General features: G+C 41.0%; 1 long non-coding RNA gene across 1 annotated transcript in view; it reads right to left on the reverse strand.

Annotated features, from left to right (window-relative positions):
- Positions 1–518: 518 nt before the first annotated feature.
- The window catches only part of LOC112962379, a 92,892-nt gene continuing 73,294 nt past the window's right edge, over positions 519–20,116 (reverse strand). Inside the window, exon 4 of the long non-coding RNA XR_003252288.1 lies at positions 519–1,238. This is a non-coding gene — a long non-coding RNA (uncharacterized LOC112962379). The remainder of the gene's footprint in view (positions 1,239–20,116) is intronic.

The following is a 20,116-nucleotide window of genomic DNA, read 5'->3' on the forward strand; positions in this document are numbered from 1 at the left end:
GAGCTTAGAGAGCCGCAGATAAAGGGAGGATTGCTGGCGGATGAAACAAGGAGTCAAGGTGAAACAGAATCTGTTTCTCCTTGCCTTTCTGGGCATTTGTGATCCTGCTGGCTGCAGCTCTTGGTATGAAATGGTAGAAAGCACTTTGTCTGCCTTTCCCCTCCTCCATCTCTTTAATAAAGGTCTTGCTGAAAGCTGTCAGAGACAAAAAGAGGCTCCATTTCAGGGATGGGGGTGGAATCTCCAGGGCTTTTTTTTTTTTTTTTTTTTTTTTGCATATGAGTATGACAGATGGAAAATGTTTCCAAGGGAAGTCTGCACAAGTGGCGGCCAAGAACTCCATGTGTAAATGCACTTGGCAAACGCAAGAGAGAAAAAAAAACCCTCTGCCTCCTCCTTGAGAACTGCTTTATTCCATACCTCTCTGAGCACATGACATGTTTCCTTATTTTGACAAGGTCTCGTGGCAAGCCCAGGCCTTGCAATTTGATCTGCACAGAGCACACCTGAACCCCAGTGGTAGCTCACCAGTGATGGCACCTGACTGCCCCAGCTGATTCCACATTTCTGCCAGCCCAGGAGACATAGAAAGTAAGTTCTGTGCATTGCCATTTCTTATGTCATTATTTAGTACTTACACTATGGTAGCACCTAAGGGTCAGGACCTGGATATACATATTCTGGCAATTTCCAAACAGTCCACAACATTAGGAGGATGTTCCAGTACCTTAGGTTTCCTTCTTAATCAAAACCTATAATCAAAGACAGGGCTATCATCTCACTGATTTTAAAGTTCTTGATGCATTAAACGCACAAAATTGCATTCACCACTGATCAGTCGAACTTCAGTTAGCAGAAATTGTTGTAGTTTTGTTTAAAGCCACCTCATCATGTAGTGTCACAATGCAAAAGCACCATGTTTTCATAGTTTGGCATGTGATTTTGATGTCTGAGTTGTTAAAGCATGAGACTGTTCTTTCTCCAGGATATCAGTCATGGAGTAATTTGTTTTTCTTCCCATCTTCTGGTTGCCATTAAGATGGCCAAAACATTTTCACCCTTTATTTGCTGTCTTCCTTCTCCCCCCTGCTGTTTCCTCATGAAAGGGACGCTCTCCTCTTCTCTCTTGTCCCAGGGATGGAGATAGAAAGATGTCAGGAAGATTTCATCTCGTCTCTTTGTGCATTGTATGACAGCTGGAGGTTTCATGTGGTCTATCCCTTTCTCCTTCTTGATACCTGGAAAAAGAGAACACAACTTTTTATTTCATGTCATTGCCTTTGAATGTCAGTTTGACCAGAAGGAAAAAAAAAAAATCTCAAATTCACCCTTTGACAGACAGCACAGACGTAGTCTACGAGCAGTCAAGAGGAAAGCCAAAAGCAGACATTACTGGTTGTGGTCATTAAGTAGTCAAATAAAAAAATTTAGAAAAATCCTAAATGTACACAAAGGCAATTCTTTCATCTGATCTGAGTAGCAAGTCAGAAATCCAGTTTTAATTAGACAGACTTGCTGTTCTTCACAAAAGTATTCTTTAACTGGTATCTCTGGGATATATGCATGAAAGTGGTATTAGCTATACCTCATCTTCTACATTTGTTCTCTCATGACTCTCCCACTCGAAATAATTGTGTTGGCACCTAGCAAATCCAAGAGAGGATACACTGAAGAAGTTGGATGGGGCATGAGAAATTATTACCCTACATTCAATTTCCCATAACAGCTCCAAGGGCAGGCCAAGGAATGTTTTCCAAAAGCTATCATAACTTACAGTAAGTGCAAGCCATCTTGATAAGAGATGTCCATTTTAGTAATAAAATAGATCACGAATATTTCAATGAAAAAATATCTTCCATGTAACATTTCTTCAAGAAAACATCCTAAGATTCCTAAGAATCCTAAGAAGAATCCATTTCTTCTTCTTCCTTTCTTTTTTTTTTCTTTTTTTTTAACTAGGTATGTTTCCTTGCTTTGGTAGGAAATCCTAATGATGGGACATTTATTTTCAACTGTTATGTCACATCACATAGGAACATAAGTATGGCCATTCTGGATGAAAACAAAGATCTACCTAGTCCCAGATCTTCTTCTGACAGTGGTCAACATTAGATTTCTAGGGAAGAGTTTACAAATGGAACAAGCATTCAGGTATATGTCTGAAGAATATTCTCCCAATTTGTAACGGTTTGTAAGTCAGGAATTTCCTGAGCCAGAAGTCTTTGTGTCTTTGTGTTTAACACTCCTTTAGGCATTTTTCTCCCATGAATGTGTCCAGTCACTTTTGAAATCCAGCAGTCGATTTCTGAACCATAGTTTTGTCAGATGACCCGGGGGGAGTATCAAAACTAATCTGTTCTTACACATATAATTAAAAAATGTGTCAAAGAAAGTAAAACATACGAGTTTCTTTTACAGAATGTATGCATAAACTGAAATTAAAATGCAAAAATGAGTATCTGAGCTGCTGGAAGGGAAAATTATACAGGACAGCCAATTCTAATTATCAGTATAATAGTTACTTATCCAATCTTGGATACCAAAAGCAGACTGTATTCTCCAAAAGAGAGACTCTTTTGTAATGTGCAATTGCTAGAGAGATGTGTTTTTTAATTACCAGGAGACAAAAAGACCTCAGTTTTACATATCCCCTGAAAAACAGTACACAAAATTATGCTAAGATAATTATTCATTATGGACTCAGGAATCTGACACCTACTGAACACACAACCTACTGAACACACAACATTTTTTTGTAGTGCCCACATTTTCCTTTGAGGCACCAATCTACAGACTTGATCTTAACATCATTAAGGCAATGGAAATGATTTAAGATTACTTTAAAGGGGAGTACAGCAGGATCTATCTTTTAATCAGAATCAGGGTTTGGTCAGACACATCACCATAAAATAAGTAAAGGCAGGATTTAAGTGCTACTTCACTGAAAACACCCATGTCCACGTCCATATTCCATGGTACCTAGTAAAAACGAGGTACCAAGGCACAAGAAGATTCACATGGAGTAGTTAGTGCTTCTGAAGCTTTACTTAGTTTTGTGTGACTGATTTGTTTGTCCACACCCTCTGTCCACACCCTTAAATCGAAAGATGTGCCAGTCCCAAAGCCCCAGGGGACATGGCTGCAGATCTGGCAACGATCTGTGAAATGGTCATTGGTGCACAAGGGAAAGGAAAAGGGGACTGGCCAGGAAATTAGAATTGTTTTATTTTAGCACTTTATTCACCCCAATCCACCAGGCAGTTCTTCTCATATGGACTTAATTACAAACTCAAAGGCAATTGGGGGGAAAGTGTTCAACTTCATTTCTTTAATTCATATTTGGGAAACAGCCGGACAGTTCAGGAAAGTTATTTATTATTGGTACTAAGTGTTAGCAGAGGTTTGCTCACATCACCAAACACCAGATGTGGGAAATTTTTAGGTGAACAATGTATAAGCACATTAGCACACAAGCTTACCACTGCCTTCCCGCAAGAATATTTGGAAGTTATCCTCAGCAAACGAAATGCCCATGGAAAACTTACTCTGGAAGTTTAATAAGCAGATGGACTGCCAGTCCACTTTAAAATTAGCACTAGCAAGTTTTATTTGTTCGTACAAATCAGCCAGAAGTACTCTGGGCTCTGTCTCAGCTCAGAATAGGGAGCAGCAAAACACAGGGCCTACCAGAATAGATATGTACTCTAAAAGACATTAGACCTAGATAGCTTTACATATGTTATCTCCACTAGTGATCAATGTATAAATTGAAGTCATCTTCCTGTAAGTGACTGTATTGAATAATGATTTCTATCTCACATGCAATCCTGTGCATGTAAAAAATGTTGTTATTATTAACTCGGATTGTGTTTTGAAAAGCTTTGATGCAAAACAACTTTTCTAATTCAGACAGATTTCATCGGGCTTCTTTTGCAGATCCAATAGTAGACGATACACATTTTTGAAGACCAGGAATGCTTTTCCTTCACAGATCACTGAAAGAAAACAACACATCACTGACCTTGGAGAATATAGTATCCAAGGAGAAGAAAAAACAAGATAACCCTGGAATTTGACCATATTACTAGATAAAGGATGCAATGACTCACAGACCAATATTAGGAAAGCATAAATATCCTTGTATAGATACAAGTAGTGTTAAACTTAATTTATTGTATCTTAGCTACTTCATTCCCAAAATACACTTCCTTTTCCCTGAGATAAGGAGTTTGCTTTCCTCTCTAATTTTCTAATGATAATGCTTTTCAGTATACTGAGCTTCTATGATTATTTGCTATAAGAAGACAAAAACCTGGCATGTAAGGGAACCAGAAAATATAGCTTGGTGCAACATTTTATAGATTAATTTATTATAAAATACAGAAACTCTACAACACATAGGCACTGTTGTTCCTGTCAGTATGACTACAAATTAATTTTTACAGTGCAGCTTAATCAGCCATTATTCACACACAACATATTTAGACAGGAGCTAAGGTCCAGGGTGCAATAGCCCCCAGGTGTCACTATCAGATTTGACAAGCATACTATCCCGCATCCTGTGGCATGGCTAGGATCATGTAGCTACTCAGCCCTCTTCATAGCAGGCTTATGTCTATTCACAGTCATAGATTTGCACAAAAGTGAAAAGATGTTATATGGAATTGTTTGCACATTTGGTGGGTGAATTCTGCCCTTACCACCTAAACAGGAATGACGGGCGAGTGAAGAGCTAACAGGACTGAAGTTTGTCAATTGATATGCAGAAGAACTGATAGCACCAGAGCTGACGTGCGCAAAGCTGCTGAACAGAGGACTTAACGGGACTAAAGTCGTCTACCACCCGATATGCGCAAGGACTGATACGCGCAAGGCTGCGGAATGATTAACAAGACTGGAGAAGTGAAGCCTGCCACCTGCAACCTGCACGCACCCCCGGGGAGGGGAGAAGCAATACGGAGGTGCTGTGGTCTTGCCTCGCCAGCAGGGTCCTCCCGAGCAGACAAACAGACAGTCCTGCGATTGCGAAACTTGCTAAAAGTCAGCAAAAGCAGTGCTTGCCCAGAGCCCCAGCCGTATAAAAAGAGGCTTGGCAGCTAGGAGAGTTTGAGCAGGGACGGGAACGTGACCTGACCATCCTCTCCGGCTGGACCGTGAGTATCCCCCCCCCTCCCCTTTTCCTGGGACGCTGGGTTAAGGTAACTCCTCGAGGTTGAGAGCCCTCTCGCTAGGAGAGTGAACAAGAAAGCTTTCAAGCAGGGATAAGCAGTCCTTCCAATTAATAACACAGTAATCGACGGTTTCAGGTTATCCTTTCTAAATTAGTAACTGATGGTTTTGTGTCATCCTTCCTAAATTAGTAATCACATTATTTTAATGGATGTTACTAATCCAAGAACTTGTGTGAGGAAATAAACATCTTTTTTATTATTATTATATTACTGTCTCAGTCGTTGCTATCGAACCTTCATAGCATGACAGCGTGACAAGGAATCAGGCATAGGGTTCATCTCACTGATTTTACAAGTCTATAAAGTAGATGGGTATGTCTAAGTAAGTCACCTAGGGCTCCCCTCAACAGGCAGAGGCACTTTTAGGGTGATTCAAATTATCTTGTCTAAAATAAGTCTTATGAGTCGTGCTCTAGTGCCTGTTTTTCCCCACTGACAATAAAGAAAGCCTAGAGCAAGCAGCTCACCTTTAGACAACTGCATCACAGACCTCTAAGTAAAATAATCCAATCACAAATCTCTTAATAGAGCCAACATTAGCTAAAAGCCAGAGAGAGTCATGAACCTCCCCAACTGATACTGTTTGAATTGTGACCATATGTCCCTGAGACAATGGAGACACCACCTTTCTGCACGATTCCTCCCTTTCACAAGGGAAATAGAGCACTTAGGCCTTCACTCAGGTGGGTGCAAGGCTATATGATTATTGTTTTGCCAGCCTGATTAAATGGTGACAGCTGGGGAAGGCTGTTACTAAGAGCAGGCCTTGTACAGTATCTCTTAAAAGGCAGCAGCCATCTGAAAGCTTTATAAAAATAAAGACAGAGATGGATGCGTGTTTCACATAGGTGGTGTGCTTTTTTTTTTTTTTCCCCACTTTTGTACCTACATCTGTAGACAACAGCAAGGAATCTCACTGAGCTCCACGTACTAAAGCATTGGGCAGACAAGAGCTCCAACTGCCTGGTTCACTTTGCTCTTGATGAGGCACCTCTGAATTGCAAATACCACACGGTTTTCTCTCAAGGAAATCTCTCCTTCTAGGGGAGTCCCTCAGGCCCACCACAGGTCACTCAGGGCAGGGGATAATGAGGGAGAAGACTATACTGGATTGGGCAAAAGGAGCCGAACTCCAGCATTCCCCACAAAATGAGCCATCCGGTAACAGCCTGTTCTCACCTGCTCTGAGACAGATACAGAGGATCAAGAAATGGGATGAGGTTCACAGTAGTCTCCTGCTTAGTAAACTGAGAAGAAACTGAGGGCAGCAAAGAATCCAGCCCATATATCATCTCTATATACAAAGCATGTGTTTGTGTTTAATGCTAGTGAAAACAAGAATGCCTTTTTAACATATGCATTGCACAAAAGATATTTTACTAGGTTCTGAGTTAATTATGGAGACTCTTTTTGCCTACAGTAGTAGTTAAACATCCATAATTACTCTTTAATCAAATAATTGGTCTTTCAATGAATTATTAACATAAATGAAAAATTTGAGCTTCTTTGTTATCCTTATTTCAGTTAGTGTGGTTGTCTGCATTGCAGGATGCCAGCTTTTATCCAAAGTTTTGCTAAAGCTGATGTTTTAAATAACATTCAAATACCTAACATGCCAGCAAGAGAAGCATCAAAAAATTCAAACCACATTGGAAAGTGTTTACCCTCACTTCAAATTCAGCCTTCACACACACAAAAAAAAAAAAAAAAAAAAAAAAAAGTCCCTAAAAAATTGGAGGGAAGTATAGAATATTTTATGTACATGCGAAAATCTTCCAAAGCTATTAATTCACCCCTTTTCTGGAAATATCCCAGATAAACACAGAAAATCAAATCTTCCCAGTGATTCAGGAAGGAAAAAAAATGCATGAGCAAACAAGTCAATATATACAGCCTATTTTCCTTGCATATTGTGCTGCACTTTATAACAACAGAGAGGTATTAGTATCCCGCAGGTGTGTCAAATATTCTTCATAAATAGTTCCTAAAACATTTGCCTGAGATTCAGAGTATCTGGCTGTGGCCAGCTTGTTTCAAATCAGATTAGTCCAACCTAATTTTCTGTTCATGTTATGTACAGTTAGTTGAGGTGGAAAGGTATCAACTCAGGGCAGGCAAACAAGGTTCAGAGCCTCTTGAAGAACATGTATAAGCTATGTCCTTTCCCACCTTGTGTCATTCCAACACCCGGCATATAAATATCACTCTGAGTGACGTTAGTGAATGTGTAAATGTGCGGTAAATTTGGGGATATTAAAGCAGCCCCAACCTACCATCCCAGGAAAATCTGTGCTTCTGTGCATTAATGGGTATTTATCATTTCCTGAGCTCCATGCTGGCAGCCAGCCAGCAGAGTGTGTACATTGAAATTAGAATAGATTGGGAGGCAGGACTTTGTTCCAAATTGATCTGGATGACGATAGCAATTCTGAAAGCAGCTCCACTTTTTTAAAGGTTCACTGTTTCTAAAGGGGAGGGGGGAAAAACATTTAGGAAAATAACAGGAAGTAAATCTAAGTCTGGGATATATTCTTTTTTTTTATTTGATTCAGCAAACAGCATTGTTTTGTTATCATCAGCATAAGAGCTAGAGCTCACTAATGTCACATGCAGAAATGCATGGAACAGAATGAAGAAAATGCTATTTCTAGTCATCTATTTATTATTTAGAGATTTTTCCTAGTGCATGTGCTTGCGGTTTAAAGAACAAAGCGTTTTATCTGACTTCATCAAATTGTGTCAATTCCAGCAAGGACCAAAAATATGTATTACTGCTAATGAGAATAATCCAGTTTTATAATACGATTAACAAGTCTTTAGCTGTCAGTTTACTGTTGAGTTTTATGCTACCCTTACAAATGGTGTGTTAACATACAACCCCTGTTTGGTTTATTTTTTTCCTGTAAAATTCAATATTTACTGTGTATATCAGCATCTTTTTGTAAATGTCTGTGCTATTTTTTGTTGTTTGCACTCTTACGTAAAATGATTTGTGAAGTGGTAAGTCAAAAACAATAAAGATGACAAACATCAGCATTAATTTCATTAGGTTACCAGAAGCACTGGTAATTTCTTATGCTTTTAGTGCTTGCCAGAAGGATAGACCAGGCACAGAGTCCACCAAGCATTAGAATAGTCAGGGTGTAAATGTTTTATTAAAAAAGACCTGATAGAATGGAAAAATATAACTCCTGAGATGACACACTGTTTAATAATTACAGCAGGAACTGACCTTGTGCCACTATTTTTTTTATTCTTTATGACTCAGTATACAAGATCAAATAAAATGAACTGGAGTAGTCCTGTTTTGACCAAGTGCCAGAACTCTAAATATATTTGTCATCTCCAATGTTATTCCCGAATTGCTGTCTTTACATTGCCTGGACAATCATTTACCCAGCCCACGTTTTAAGAGATACGATGGTAAGAAGATGACTGTTACTCTGAAGGTTGAATACACAAAGTTATACTTCAGATTTGACCATCAATAGCAGTACAGTTCATGGTATGTCTGAGCCATTTCTCAAGGACCTCTCAAGAACCAGATTGCCAATTATCACTAGCTGATTTGAACATCTACTTGCCAAAAGCAATATACTCAGTTCACTTAGTGATGTCTTTGGCCACCCTTTGATATAACTCATGCTGAGTTATATCTTTCTTCAAACGTAAATAACTATTGTAAAGCTGGGTTCTTATTTTTAGAGTACCTCTTAAGAGTTTTTAACATATAGTCTACAGCCATACAATTTCTAAGCTAACAGAGAAAAAGAAAATTTTAAGAAAGCTCCATTCTCTTTATATTTATAAAGTTCCTTGTTCAGTATTAGAGCAAGGAGCTCTTTCCATGATCCTTTGTTATAGTCAGTGAGCACTGAAAAATCTCACAGTCAAAAGAATCTGCTACTTCACTTTCTTCTTCTCCAGAGCATACCAGAGAAAGAGGTCAGGCTTTCACATTTAAAACCATGCAAGGCATCCTCTTTGGCTTTGGAACAATAACTCCAGGACCTAAGCAATTCAAAGTAAATAGTTGCCTCAGAACTGGAATCCTCTTCAGCATGGACAGCTGCCTCTCGGTGGAGCACGGCTTCCTGTCCCCCTTCCAGCTTTCAAATGCTCAGTGTCTTTGATCTGACTCCCCTTACAGCTGCTCAGCAGCAGATCTAGGAGCTCCATGAGGATGCGATACAGCTCAGAGCTGTATTAGTGCCTGGTTTGACTTGCCCCAGTTTCCAGAAATGATCTGGCTAGTCTGAAAAGAACAGTGCAGCAGAGCATAATATCCTCTTTTTCTGTCCTTTCTGTGTCCATGCTAAGCCACAAATTGCAATGGACCTCTGACTCCACCGAGATCCTCAGATCCTCAGAAGAGGAATTTCATATGAAAGAAAGCAACAGAAAATGGTGCTGAGGAGACATCACAGCCTCTCCTGTGAGCAGGTGGAGTTGTACACAAAGAACTCAAGAGAGCCGTGCACTAAGCAGATGCTTCACACCAATTCTCCTGGAGTCAAGGAAGGCAGAATCTAATTGCCTGGCATCTGATGCACACTGAAGCTTCACAGTGTTATAGTCAGGATATTTTAAAATAGAGATTTGCAGGTAGTGAACTAACCGCGCATTACTTAGTGCCAGCTAGACTGTTATAACACCCACTTTTCACAGAAATGCAGTTTGCTGCATACTGCAAATGGAGTTCCTTTTCTTCTACGGTTTCAAGACCTTGGGCCAAATTGGCTTATTGTTTAACACCATGCAAAGAGAAGGGGAGAGGAAAAAAGGCTTTAAATAGTAAAATCTTCCCTCATGAGCCAATGAGCAGCCTTTCCAGCCAAATAGCTGAACGGCATATACACATTATCAGGGATTCATCACATCTTTTTATTAAAAGTTCTTTATAGGCTCCTGGTCAACATGAGTGGGACCTAAATATTCGTTGGACTTAGGAAGGACTTGGTGGGTATCACATTGCATTCTCAATGGTGAATGAGGAGGTACTGAAAACAACAGGCCTGTACTTTCGTCCCCTGTTTGCTAAGAAGACAACAATGTTAACTTTAGTTTCTTTAAATTAAAATTTCCCATTTACCACTGATAAAGGGAATATGCAGAAGGCATAACACAACAGATGCACAGAGCTGTACTCTACTGTTCAGCCAGAGCTGAATAATCATGCTGTCAATACCTTCAGCCCAGCAGCCTTCTTTAGTTGGCTAGCCTGAGACTACTTCTTCTATTCTCTCTGAAGTAAACTGCATCAAGCATATTTTTAGCTTTCTTCAAAACGGCATTTGTATTTCAGTAGCTGTTAAACTTTCACTCAGCATGCATAAAAACTTCTCAGTCAATTTTAAAAAGTGGTCACTGAAGCCTTAGGGGACATGGTTTTGTTGAAGACATTAGGAAGAAACCTAGGAAGGGAATACTTCCAAAGGATATTTTTTCTGGTGGCTGTTGTTGTTGTCTGGTTGCCTAATGAAACAAAGCTTATGTGACATCAGTGTCAATCTATTGGTTCCTTTAATAACTTTTGAACTCAGTGCTGAATTTTTACCAACCTTGGTGAATGAGAAAAACAACCCAAATTTATTAAATTCCCAGAAAGTTAGTGAAAGTAGAGAAGCTCACTGACACCCTCACTGAGGGAAAAGTTAAAAAGAGAGCTCTTTCTTACCTTATTTGTGACCATAGGCACTATGTATGAGCTCAACCTTGATACCCAAATCCATAGGAAATCAGGTTTGAGTAGTGCTGTTGCCCACCAAATGAGCTGGTTCTTTGCTCTTCTTTGCTGCTACTGATGTAGGAGCTCAGAAACCATCTAGGTAGCTTTTGAAGATAAGACAAAAGGTGGGCACCAACTACTTAGCGTCACAGGTATAAGAGGAATCTTTACCTTTATGTACAAAAGAGCACCTGTAGAAAAGGAAGGATTCTCTAGCACAGTTCTGCACGAGCCTCATGTGTTTGTTCAAGTTGAACTGAACAGCCAAATACAAACTGTGTTGTGTTATGTAGCTTCTGCATGACTTTGGTTTTCCTTAAGAAAATTTCAAACAACCCTAAACCATTTTAGGAACATGGCAGCTAGATGATTTCTGAGTACTTGCATGTATCTTAACTTGCTGTTCAGGACTTTCAACAACAAAATATATACCCACTGGAAGAACTGGAGTAAAATGCAAAATAAAAGATGGCAAGCAATTGAATTTAGCAAATAATCCCTAGCAAATCATCCCCTAAATGAATATTGCCTCTTTTTTGTGTACTCAGACTGCACATGGCACATTGCAGTCTTTATTCAGTATTCAAAATTATTTTCTGAATATCTTTTTGAGTAATCTGTGGCCTTCAGTGGTTTGTTGTGGGTATTAAATATTTGAAATTTAAACTGTATTCATAGTTCTATTACACAAATGAGTCACACCCTTGGGTATCCTGTTCTCTTCTCTTGAGAAGGATCTCATTGTGATACCTACTGAGTGGATATATGTTTCTTAAGAAACTTTAAGAATTTTAGGAATTTTACTGGAGCAAATATATTTTTAATTTATATTTTTTTTGTCAGAAGTATCACTCAACATTTGTTTAAAAGTAGCTGATTCTAAGAACTTTCATGAATATTGGTGGGAAGCAAATCCCACACAATGTGAAACCACAGTAAAACAGTGGAAACTATCACTTTGGTAATAGATGAATATTTATGCACTTTTTTTACAGTAACTATGTCACATGACATGTCTAAACAGCTTCTTAAAGCTATTCTTCATCTATAAAGGTTTAATATGGGGAGACAAAATTTATTCAATCCTTTACTCATTTTATTCAATCTTGGATCCTTTTGATAGTTCTCTTTTTCTCACTCACTCCATAACTTGTGCTGCCATCTTTGCTAATTGCTTCCCTCAAGTAATAACTCAAGTATCCTTTGATCCAAGGTTATACAATGGCAGGAGACACAAAATCTGTAGTGTTATGTGAAGATATATATTAGCTTTCCATTATAAAGTTTCCTCCCTTTGAAGTTCTGAGGAAACCACAATTTCCTTTCTCCTGCTGTAAGATGTATATTCACTTATAGTTAAACACATATCCCATAACAATTCATTTCCCAAGCTTCACCAATACTTAGGTATAGTTCAAACAGCATGTTTGATCTGTACACAGTTCCTCAAAGAAATCTTTATTCTTCCATTCAGGTGATGAGGAATCCTACCAGGAAATGGCTTCTTGCATCTAACTAAATGAGCCCACATAACACTTTAAGCAACACCATAGTAACATGCGTATGAAAAGTTCACATTAGTCATTATTAGCACAATGAAGAATGCTGTGCTTGGTTAGACAAGCAGAGAAGGCAGCATTAAAATCATGAATCCATTTACAATCCTGTGCCTCAAGTAAGTCCTTGTTCGCCATTCTGTGTCAGATTGTGTTCCATGACACTAAGGACTGCTCTTGGGGACTGGACATTTATCATGTTATAAACAAGGAGTTTTGAGACCAGTGGACTACAGTAGCTCTGTATAAAAAGTAGTTGTGTTTTTATGCCTTTGCTCAGCTTTGTGGCTAAGTGGCTCACCTCATAAGCACGAGACTGTGTAAGCCATACGCAAGAAACTGAGCATTTATGTAAAGCATCCCACAGACTTTAGTGAGGCTGTTTCTGTACGCTCTCAAAAATGCAAGTGAGGTTCATGCAGCGTAACCCTCAGCATGTGTCTGGGACCGCACAGAGCTCAAGAAACCATGGTCCTACAATCTGCTGGCTGGAGTTTGCGGGGGAGAAATGCAGAGAGCAGCAGATTAGGCTACAATTTAGAGCTGTGCCATCATCACTCAGAAGTACCTATAAATTGTTTATCCTCCCCCTTCATGCTGTAGCTATAGGCTTTCATGTTCCTACACCTGCTAAATATGACTGGTCTGCCTACTTACCTATCTCCCAGAAACGTAGGGAGGCTCACTTACAGTTTATACGTGCGTTGAGCCTTGTAGTTTGTCCTTGTTTTGATTGCTTTCATTTTGCCTGTATTTGATCAGATTACGGGCAAACATAGGTTAAGAGTAACAACAAATGCGCCAGGGCTGGATTTTGCTTTCTCTGTGGATGTGAGACTGACAAAAAGGAAAGGAAAGTATGCTGGAGGAACCAGCCCATATGAAATGGCTTGGTTTTCATTCAGATACCTCCTTTGGCTCCTCATCACAGCACACTCCTCTGGCTCGCCACAAACCACCCCTTTCTGGAACCAGCTACACAGAGCAGGGGCAGATGAAAGCAGGGGCTTGTAATTCACCAATAAACTACTCAACTGAGAGCGAGTGCTCTGTTTTGCACACAAACATATTACTGGCTTGGTTTCAGCTGATATTGCTCAGCTGCTGTCACTTCAATCATGTAACTGCTACCTAGGGCTACCACAAGTGCCATTGCAGTGTCCCTGCCTCCACGTGGAGGTTTGATCTCAGATCAGCCATGGATTGGGCTGACCCTACTGCCTAATTAGCCAGAATAAATGGGAATAAAGAAAAATAATAACTTGTACTTACAGACTCCCTTTCATTAATAAGCACAACGTGCTTTGCTGTGTACATTATTCTTAGTGTCGTCTTTACAATCTGATGATCTAAGATGCAGGAAGAATAGGCTTAGTCACTGCAGCTAAAGGGTTCATGGCAGAATTAAGGTCTATGTATCTTCACTCACAGTCCTCTCCTCTGATCGCTAGATGATGTTGACGACTTGATTCTTTGAGGTATATGAAAGCTCACTCTGACCCATCTGTTTCCAGGCAATAGCACAGAGATATCTCTTTTTTCTAAAACTGACTGCAATTGAAATATTACAGTAAACTTCATTTAATATATTACCAAGCTGACATATAGTTTCAAATTCAGTGTCTTCTTTTTAAGAGCAGAAACTCTTCTGTCACTGAGAAAGACCTGAAAAGCTCCCACTGTCTCATAGGGAATATAAACCTCTGATGGGCTTCTGTCTTAAGACACCAGAGAACAAGGGTCAATGTACTCAGGCAAGAAGTGTTGGGATTAACCGAAGGAAAAAGCCTTCTAATAGGCTAATATATAAGCGTGATTATAAGGGAAATTTGTAATTTTCCCTAGTAAATTTCAAGCAAAACAGCCAAGCTGCATGAGGATTTTGATGACATTTTCCCTTGCAACCAGGGACTCTGTGCCAGAGACCCTCAGGGCTGCCTGCAGTCATATTCCCATGCTTGCAAAGCATACTGACCCTGAAGACAGTTCAATCTATTTCTGTCACAGATTAAGTGACCTCTGAGCTTTTTGCTTCTAACTGTGGAGAAAGCTGCAGGTAGAGGAATGCTCATCCCCTGGTTAAGCTAAACCTTTGTTTGCTGTGTTCGCATGAATAACTTATAGGGCCTTGGCATCATGAACAGCAGCGCTGACACAGTTGACATGACAGCACTATAGACTGAATCCCGATCTGCCCTCCCAGGATAAGATGGGATGTTTGCTCGTTTCACATTTCACCAAGTCGGGCTGTTCAACTATTTATAAGATGAATAGAAATTTCCACTACTTCAGCCGGCACACCTGCCTTTACCTAGCAACTGCGCAGACGGAGCCGGCCGAGACAGAGGAGGCTTTGAGCGCTCCAGCACCAGCCAGGGCGGCTGCCGCTGTGGGACCGCGTCTGCCTCCCTGGCACGGCAGCGGCCCTTCCACTCACCCCAGCAAGGGCTATTTATACCCGGAGCGGCTGGGGAAAGGCAGGGCCTCCCAGCTCTGAGCGTCGGCTGGGGCACCGAGCTGTGCGTGGGCCGGCAGGACCGGCACCGAGGAGCCCACCTAGCCCATAAACATACACCGGCCACTTTTTGATCTTCTGCTGTTTTGGAAGGAAACTAAAGAACAAAAGGAGCATCGCCCACCAAACACGTTTGACAAAGCTCTGTTTCCTTCCCAACAGCGACCGGCAGAACTGGTGGTGCCCGCAGCCGCCGAGATTGCGTGTTTGTCTCACATGTCCGGGGGTCCCTTGGGCAGCCCTTTCCAGCTGGGCTCCAGGAGACACAAAACACATGGCAACACGGTGTAAGCACATGTTTGCACAACATGCGCTGATCCTGCGCCCACCACAGACTCATCTTCAGCAGCAGCCTCCTGGGGTGGGGGGAAAGGGACTGCTTTAACTGTGGCTAAAAGCTAGTAGGATCGGGGAAGAGTGCATGAGCAATGGCACTTTCATGCTATAACTGCCAAGAGGGCCTGGCAAAGGTCTGAGGCTGAGACCAGGAAAAGTTGGGAGACCTGCTTTTCAGTAATACTGAGTCAAATACTAATCAGACTGAAGTCCCATCATCCTGGGGACTTTGGACACACAAAAACTGAAGAAGAGATAGTCCCTGCAGAGACATTTCGGTCCAATTTAAGGCAAGATTTGACAAGTACATTTAACAGACAAAGAGGGGGTGGCAACAAGAGGAACATGTGCTAGCACATATTCTGCATGTATGCTGTTGCCAGACTGAGCAAAAAAAGATATCCCAAATCAAATATATTTACACTTAATAGCTGTCTTCTCCCTGCCAGTCCTCACCAGGAGGAGCAGGGGCCTTGGGGCTGGGGAGGTGTAACCACACGTGGTGCCCAGAGCTGGCCAAGAGCACGGGCTGGTCACCAGGGGTCAGGGAGCAGAACAGCCCTGCACCCCTGGGAGCAGTGGGAGCCGGGCAATACCTCTGCCCTCCCCAGCTGCCGCCCCCGCTGGAGAATCATTCTGCCAACCTGCACTGCCCACCCAGCCCTAAAGCATTGCACCACACTCTGCAGCATTATTACACTTAGGTTTTATATTTATATTATATTATTTTCTGAGTTCTTCCATGAAAGGGGCTGTTTTCTTTACTCTGACATCTTAACAGTTCATCTACCAGTGCCTGATTTTTTTGAGGGAGGACTGTAAATAAATGCAAGGTATTCTAGTTGTTCACAATATCATACCATTGTGGCAGTTTTACAAAATGGATGATATTTAGTTAAATGGTTTCAATGCTGAGAAAGAAAAAATATATAATTGCCAGAGCACTGTGAATGGTATTTGTAAAGTAAAGAGTTTACCTAACAGCAACCAAGTAAGAAGATAAAGCAGGGTACGTTTTGCAGATAAAATTAGATTGACCTGAGTCCAGATCATAAATGTTGGAAAAAGGTAAATGTGATTTGGAAAGGGAAGGGAAAAGGTGTTTCCAGGAGACACACTTCAGTTTCAAAATATATTGTACTTTTCACAAAGAAACAGTCTGTGCCCAAAATACTCAGCATCTTTTCTCCCTTGCGCATGACACGTACTTCTTAAAGGTAGAGCTGAGATCAGATGTGAGGGAGGGCAGGGGAGAAGGTTCCCAGCAGCAGGTGAAGCTGAATCAACAGAGTCATCCTTTTGTGTTTCAGTAAACTCAGCCAGGGACTGATGGTAATCTGAGGGCTATTTCTTCCATCCCTCTCCTCTCCCTCCCTTCCCTTCCCTTCCTGATTCCCTCCCCCCAGCCCTACCACTGCTGTTCAGCTTTGTAGTGAGCTGTTCAAGTTGTCTGCTTGAGCCCTGGGTGCTCTCTTTAAAAAAGAAAATCATCCTGCCATCATCCACCTTGCTTTAACACCCACCCACTTAGGAAATCTGAAAGCTGTATATCTCCTCAGAGGCTGCTAATGCTGTTAATTCTCTTACCTTAACCGTCTATCCAAAATGTGAAAGCAGGCTTTCTGCAGATTCCTGGGCTGTAGCACATTCTGTTGCATTTCCCATACACATTTCAGTGTCTGCTTCCCTTGGTTAAAAATAAAGAAAGCCTGATTCAACACTCTCTTATTTCATTTTTACATGATTGGAATGCTGTTGTTTTTCACCTGCATAGCACCAGCCTGCACTCCCTAAACCTTATTGTGATTCTTTTCCTGTTCGTTAGCAGGCTAAATTACCCTCTCTAACAACAACCAGACCATTTCCCAGACTCAAGCTAGCTGATTTAAAGATAGCTTGGTTTTCTCTGGATTGCAATGTAGACATGCTTGTGTGACGGGCATGACCACTGCTAAATGTACCATCCAGTTGCCATGGGTCTCACACAGCTGCCTACCTAAGCATTGTTAATGATTTACCTATCAAATGAAGGTAATTGCTGAATGATCAGATGCTTTAATTGCCTACTAGGTTTTAACTCCTTGCTACACTGGAAAGACATTTTTAAGGTGCCAAGTTTGCTTACTCCCCCTCACCCCAAATATCATCAGTCATATCAGCTGGAAAACACCCCACCACCTATTGTGCTCTTAGAAGGTTTTCTCTCACAGCTTGGTATTTCCATACTGCTCTGTCATCTCAAGAGAATACAGAAAAGTATGTACTGAGGCTAATCTGCTCTCACACAAGGGTCCTGTTGCTGAACCCTGGCTTCAAAAAGAGCCTTTTAAGGGAGCAAGAAAGGGGGCTCCTGACTTGCACAGGAAGCCATTTCAGCCAACCTGGATCTTACATAAAAGCCCTGGATAAACTTAGTCCCCCTTGTAGAGGACTCTCAAAGATCAAAGGAAGAACTAGAAGGAGGAAGCAGGCAAGGAGCAGGGGATAGTCTGCTCTGTACTGGAAACACTCTTGGCTTCTCAGGAGTGAGTGGAAGCAGAGTGTGCTTAAACGTAGAAAAACTCAGAAAGCTGTAGATTATTAATTAGATAGACAGGCCTTGGCACTACTTCAAAAAGACCTTAAAATGGCCTCATGAACCCACCTTTGCCTATATCTCTTCCCTGTCCTCTCTTCACTCAAAGTGGAAAATCTTGCCTGAGACTCAGACCATGGAGCCAATACTCTGATCCAGAGACAATATAGTATGTGGGCAAGGGTCCCACCACATTTACTATATGAAAAGAGATTAAAATTTTGAAAGGATTTGAATGAGACAACTTCAGAAGCCCTTACGTTATAAATATCCTCAATATAAATATCCTCAGTCCTTGAAAAACTGTGCATTTAATAATAAGGGAGAGACTATGTCTGGAACCATGTGCGTGCTGTTCATGACATGACCACTGAACTTACCGCAGTGAGAAAGCAGAGAAGAATTTGTTCAGGAGAGCTGTCTTTATGATTGTTCTGATCCAGTAAGAGACAAGACAATATTGATAAAGGTTGATAAAACATAAAATGCTAACTGAAACAATAAAATGACCAGATGAAATACAATAGCATGGGAATGGCTTAATCTTTCCAAAAGGTTTAGTTAATTCAAAAGGTAACTAAGACTCAAGCGTCCCTTGGGAGCCAACACTGTAATGCTCCATTTCATTCCACACACTATGACTGAGACAAGATCTAAGGAGGTCATGAGCAGCATAATAGGAAAGATCTTATTTTAAACCTCAGCCACTGGTGGAAATAAAACTCATTCTTGTTTGGAGGAACGTTAAAAAGTAGGTTAGAGGTCTGTTTGCAATGAGGGCTTTTTTTTTGTTTTGTTTTACCTGATTTCCAGTAATACTGCCTCACTTCGTGTTATAATAGCATGGACCATTCTGTCCTTTTATGGTAAATTTATTTAAACAACATTATTCTGTTCAGAATAACTTTATGAATAACTTTGATGTGGTGAATCTTCTTCTCCTATTTATGAAAAAAGAGGAAGTTACTGTGTATACAGGCATGGAAATTGTACCAGACTGGAGAGGACAAGCATCGCCTTGTGAAGGTGGAAGGAAGCAGAAGGAGCATAGGTAGCTGGCCAAGCAATGAGCCCCACTTCATTGGTTTTGTCATGCAGCACAGCACTAATCAAATTCACAGCTGGCCCAAAACCATGAAGAGGTCTTAGCAGTGGGTATAAATGGTCATGTAAACGAGAACCAAGGCCCATGTTTTCTGACAATCAGATCAGAGTCTTCTTTCACTTATAACGACTAACCTGTGAGGAGCTCTCTTAAAGATAATGATGTAAACGAGGAAAAAAATAGGCTCCAAAAAATAAAAGCCTTTGGTAGTTACAGATTTTAAATCCATCCAGAAAATTGTTGTGAGCTGAACTGCAGCATTCGGAATAACAGCTGAAGACACGCATGTTTAAGGAAAGTGGATTGAGGAGCTTGCTTTACATTCTGTACAACACAGGCATGAGATTTGGTAAAGCAAGGGCACATCTATGCTAGCAGTGCAGAGACAGTGACACTGGATCTACGACAGCCTTGGTGGTGTCCATCCGTGACCACAGAGGAACTCCACAGCTACACAAAAACATGACAGCAATGTGTCATGTAGCAGAGCGGGAGAACAGCATTAACTGGAGGGGCATACTCACTCCTCTCACTTCCCACCTTCACTTGCCATCTGTGCTTGTATTAACTACAAGCAAGATGGTCTCAGGAGGATATTGCCTGCTTTCAGACACAAGTTTGTTACTGCTGACGGCACTGTACTGTGTGTGGATGTACCAACCCCAGTCTGCACTGGCTCAGAGGTCTCTTTGCTCCATTACAAGGTATAGATACACCCTAATCTTCCCAGGCATTGCACCATCTCCTTAATGCCCGGTACAGCCAGTGGAGCTACACTCACAAGAATAAATACTCCCAAGTCTGCAGTTAGGTACGAAGATGTCTAAATAATTCTCCTCTCCAAGATAAAGACTCTGCGTTGCTCTCAGGGTTGCACGCTCCCTGCTGAGCGCTGAGGAACACAGTCAGAGCTGAGAGAAGATACCTCTAAAATGCTGTTAGAAGTGTCCTGAAATGCTGACACATCAGAAATCCATATAATTATCATTTAAATATTTGATCACTGGCAGAGTAAAACATGCATGCTGAAAAAACATCAGCATGTTGTAAAAACAATCCCTTCAAGTAAG

The sequence above is a fragment of the Apteryx rowi genome, unplaced genomic scaffold (genome assembly GCF_003343035.1).
Source record: "Apteryx rowi isolate R43461 unplaced genomic scaffold, aptRow1 scaffold_147, whole genome shotgun sequence".
NCBI lineage: Eukaryota > Metazoa > Chordata > Aves > Apterygiformes > Apterygidae > Apteryx > Apteryx rowi.